General features: G+C 40.3%; 1 long non-coding RNA gene across 1 annotated transcript in view; it reads right to left on the bottom strand.

Moving 5' to 3' along the window:
- The window catches only part of LOC123967129, a 4118-nt gene extending 2589 nt beyond the window's left edge, over positions 1-1529 (bottom strand). The window contains exon 1 of the long non-coding RNA XR_006824197.1: positions 1451-1529. This is a non-coding gene — a long non-coding RNA (uncharacterized LOC123967129). The remainder of the gene's footprint in view (positions 1-1450) is intronic.
- Positions 1530-5216: the final 3687 nt, after the last annotated feature.

Below are 5216 nucleotides of genomic sequence, written 5' to 3'. Positions count from 1 at the left end.
TTTTTTTTATTCCCAACACCTTGGTAATCAATTTTTAAATCGGCCTAAACCTAGCCAAAAGAAATATGTATGTATTCATGTATGTATATAGTCCAGCAACTTCAACAGAATGAGACATCCTCTACTAAAACCATCAGCTGATCGACAGTTTCAGTAGAAAATAAATAAAATACTAACAAAATATATATAATACAGTGTTTCCCACACGTAGGCCCGGGTAGATTAACAGCCGTTCAAGTAAATTTGGTGACCCATTTTAAAATAGTTTGATAGCAGCGCTGCGCAAATTCGCTCCGCACATCCTCTCACTCGGTCGCTCTCTCTCTTTAACACGGACAACAGACCCGTCTGTGAATTGAAAGGTTGGCATCAGAAACAACGCTGCACAAATCTGTCCATCACAACGCTGTCAGTGTCGGAGACCCATCTTCAAAACAGTTATTAGCAAGCATGTAAGGAGCCCAGCTAATAAGGAGAGCTAAGTTAACTTTGGAAAACAGCTGTCGAAGTTAGCACGCTATAACTGGTAGTCAACAGGTGCGTTTGAGATAACTGGCTGACTTTCGCCAACTTCATAGACAGGGAAATAAAAACAGCTCTGCCTCTGGTAGACTACGTGAGCAGGATTTGCTCCTACAAGGTCTAGTGATGTTTTGCAGCGCAGGTGTTGCGCTGAATTCTGCCTGCCTGCCGTGAATTCATTCACCTCGTGAATTTATACTGAAAAAAAGAGGTGGATGCAAATCTCGGCAGGTAATGTTAGCCTACAACATCCGTGTTGCCGAATTATGCATTCACTTATTAAGGTCCTTTTCAGACACTTTGCTGTTCACATTGTTTGAACGTGGTTAACGCCACGTTTTTGCTGAATTTCAAGAAATGGTAAGCTACTTTTAGAAGTGTAATAATATGTTAACGATTCTTAACTTTCATAAAATATATGTTGATCAGTTCTCACTATTGATGAACCCCACAAAGAATAGTAGAGAAAGAGAAAAATTAGAGAAAGCCTCATTCTGTTGGAGTTGTTGGAGCTACATAAACACTAAGTCCACTGGGTTGGTCAACTTAAATCATTGAATAAACGTTTGTTAGCAACAACTGCATGACTTGATCTTTCTCATTTAAAACAGCGACATGGTCGGCTAAAAGGGGGATGGCGCTATCTGAATGTTTTGTAACGTTACACTGAGCCAGAGATGTTTACTGTTGTTGACTGTGCTATCATGGCTTTCAAAACTCAAAAGTCGCTCAGTGCACGAAACAGTTTTTCAGACTGTCACGCTGAAGAATTATGCTCACTCACGCATGCACTTTAGAGCTCTGTGGTTATTTCCTTTCTTACATCAAAGAAAAAATTGTTCATTTATTAAAATCAATAAATAAGTGGACCATTGTCAGTATTTGACAAAATACTAATTTAGTCAGCTAAATCAAGTCTATTACTTACTTTACACTGGCGGCAGGAAAGGCTGAGAAGCAGGAAGTCCCCAAATCAGACCGGCGCCACTTTTGAATGAATATGCTGCAGCAAAGCACAGTATAATGCAAACAAGTTAGATGCCACACGGAATTAAATTTAAGACCAATTTTACAATAACCAAAGTTGAAGAAAAGAAAAATGCCAAATGAGAAAAAAAAAAACATGAACTGACATCAAAGCTGCTAACATTACTTAGTGTTTAGGGATTTTTGCCTAAATGTTGATTTAATAATCTGAAAGATTGCAGATCCACAGTATCTTTCAATGTGAGTAAACTTCCCGCGGGATGACATTTCCGATGTAAAACTGCCAATTTATGTCCATAAATCCTCTTAAAGGTCACAGAAAAAACACTGAAGTTAAGGTTAACTGTTAGTTAACTTAACCTGCCTGAGAAATAATCACATTTCAAGTTTTCTTCAGTAATAAAGTCATCAGGCGATAGTTGTCTGTACAACCACCTTTCCATTGCAAACTGTAAGGTTAACTGCTAAGTTAATAACATTGGCTTTTTCGGCACACTTTCTAATGGCATCAATTTAACAAAATATTATCAAATATCAGCTAAAAACGGACTCAAAAGAGTAACGTTAATGGTTAAGTTATACTAGAAGCTGCTATCTAAGTTAGGCTATCAGATTAGCTTAGCTTGTTACTACTAGAGGGGTGAATTATACTTATAAATATGCCCTCATGACTGGCTTAAAATGACTGACCACTGCAGTTAACTAATGTTAAAATTAATCCTCTCACACACAGAAATATCTCATCCAAATCGGGCTTTGTTAACTTTTAACTCTTATAACGTTAAGTTAGTTAGCTAGCTTAACATTAATGCTAAGGTGCTGTAACACGAGCTAACTCAGCTTAGCTTGCCATAATCGGATATTGTCTGAATTAAAACGGCAACCAAAGCAACATTATCTATGATCGGTGAAGTTATTAATTTTACCGGCTAGGCAAGTGTACAAACAAATCAGGTTTTCACAGCGCAGTTTAACGTTACTTACCGTGTCCGTGTCCTGAGAGAGAGCTGCCGATTCCCACTGCAAGCGCTCTGCTGTCTGTGAGAATAACGGTCAGCGACGGTTAAGAATTTTTAAAACGGGCGCGTTCGATGTGCAAATCCGCCCGCTGTTTGACAGAGCGCCCTCTGGAGGCGGAAAAACAAAACAGGCCAAACAGGGGGAGGAGCGTACGGCGGATGTGCCGGCTTGAAGGTGGATCTGCCCCACAGTCCTCTGCTATGTGGGACACCACTGTCTTCTTTTACACATTGAAACGAGCATCACTTGCAACCATAAATAAAAATACAAATGCGCCATGCAGCCGAAATAATAATAAAAGAAAAACTACCCAATGGAAAATTAAGAATAAAACATTCTTCACAACTTTAAACAATCTAGGTTTTCCCTCCATAGAGATCATTATTTTCTAAAACTAAAGCAGATACGCGGCCTCAGCCCACCGCCTAAAATGCTCTCATGTGTGGTTGTTGGTTATGCTGTTGCGTGTACGTTAATCAGGTTGCTTGTGGTCCCAAACACCTTGCTAGTGTGTGGACTTTCTTTCTGGTGTAGACGAGCGGTTGCTTGCTAGTGTAGTCTTCCAGCAGGGTTGGAACAACCTTTCCAGTGTGGGGGGTATCCATGTATGGGTGCACAGCTAATCAGTTGTGTTTAGCCACAAATGAGTACTAATATGCCCAGCAAATCAACATTCACTACTCACTGTTTCCAACTGTCTGTCTGTAACTTACATGCAGGCTGAGGTAAGCTGCTCACTGTTTCCAACTGTCCAGCATCCAGTACAGACAGGAGGTTGTTGTTTTGTTTTTTCATAATGGTCATTATGTGAGAAAATAATTTGAATTTCTGTCATTATTAAATATTTTATTTTATCTTTTGTTATGGTAAAAAGAGCAAGAGAGATGGAGAAATCCCCACAGACTCCCTGGAATGATGCTAACTCATTAACACCACGCTGCTCACCTTCTTCACTGGCAAAGGGAGGCTACAGTTACGGGGAGCCCGGGCTCCTGCTGACTCATCTGTTGTTAGTCTACTAAAAGGGGCAGGGACAAAGATTTAATATGAATATTTTTCTAAACGTTTCCCTGAACTGATTAAATGTTGATGAATTGTAGGCTAACACTAGTCTGTAGCGAGCTATCTTATTTCACTGTGGACATTAAGCCAACAGGTTGACACCACTCACAGACTAAAGACTGCCCACCTTTCTTAGTGAAAAACTGGGTTACAGAGTGACATTTTTTCTACTTTACAAGGCAACATTGTGATCACTGTATTTCTGGCACATCTACTGACTGCAACTAAACACCATCACTGAGGCAGGCCCAAATTAAGTGATATCAAAAATCACAGATACAAAAAATATTATCTCCAAACTCTATAAACTCATATTCAGTACAGAAGCTCCGTAACATTTCCAATTTCAAAATGGGATAACGATCTAGCAGTCTCTCCCAACCCTGAGGTTTGGACTCAAATCAGCAATAACATCTTCTCTATGACCACCAACACAAACTTGCAACTCATACAATACAAAACTATCCACAGAATACACCTCACTCAATACAAAATGTTTAAAATGGGACAGGTCGATTGTACCTTAGGTAAAACAGATAATTATCTCCATGCCACTTGGACCTGTCAACCACTTTACTCTTACTTTACTACTCTACACTTTACAAACGTTAGTGTAGCATATACGTGGGGTTACAGAAGATAAGGTTTTGACTCAAGGAGGTGTTGAAAAGGCAAATAATGAGACTGAGGCCGATAATTATATTTGGTGTTGGTACCATATATTATGTGGAAACAAGGACAAAAAACAACAATAATACCCAAAATATTTACAATCTGCAGAAACGTTGGTTTTGATAAAGTGCACTTGAGGAAATTCAGTTCCGTTGACTCAGTAATTCACAGAAACAATAAACAAAATACAGCAACAAATTGAGGAGTACTCCGATATAAGGACAGTCAACACACTGTAGGACATTTTCTTTTGTTCATGAAAGATGAACGCTACGTCCAAATGACGAGAATGATCCGTGGAACGCAAATAGTCCATAAGCCAAGGCTTACTGAATGGCCGTGTGTGTGAATGAGAGTGGAGCGGGTGAGCAAAGCTGCAACAGCCTCCTACCAAACCCACAGTCGCCCCCTGTGGGTTTGGTAGGAGGCTGTTGCCTTGAGGTTGTTGGGGATGCTTCTGTTCCAGGTAGTAGTAGCTCGCCATCAACTGGCCTCACCTGGCCAATTCCCGCAGATATTCGACACACCGTGACACCAGTCGGCTTCTAAAGACCACGGTAGTGGGCACGAGTGCAGCTGCTCTGGTGGCTTCCCCCTCACACTACTGATTGGGGAAACTCACCTCAGCTTGTAAAACGCGCTCGAGCGCTATGATAGTTTGAAAGCATTCACTGAAACTACCATGTGACTCAAGGGTGTGTCTGGTGGTGTGTTCAGGTGACTGAAAAAAAAATGGGACCATGGAATTTTAACCTGGGTTACACTAGGCTGCAGAATCCCATTGTCCCCATCACTATGCCTACTGGGACATACTACACAAATTACCCTACCAAATCAATATAAAAACCCACTACTCGTTTCTCAAGCTGTTGCTAAGAAAGTAATTTTTCAAAACTGGAAATCCATGAATTCTTGTCACATCACTCCCTGGATTAATTTACTTACAGAATATA

This window comes from Micropterus dolomieu, unplaced genomic scaffold, assembly GCF_021292245.1.
Source record: "Micropterus dolomieu isolate WLL.071019.BEF.003 ecotype Adirondacks unplaced genomic scaffold, ASM2129224v1 scaffold_55, whole genome shotgun sequence".
Classification (NCBI taxonomy): domain Eukaryota; kingdom Metazoa; phylum Chordata; class Actinopteri; order Centrarchiformes; family Centrarchidae; genus Micropterus; species Micropterus dolomieu.
Note: the sequence above shows the minus strand (reverse complement) of the source record. Positions and strands in the feature narration are given on the sequence as shown.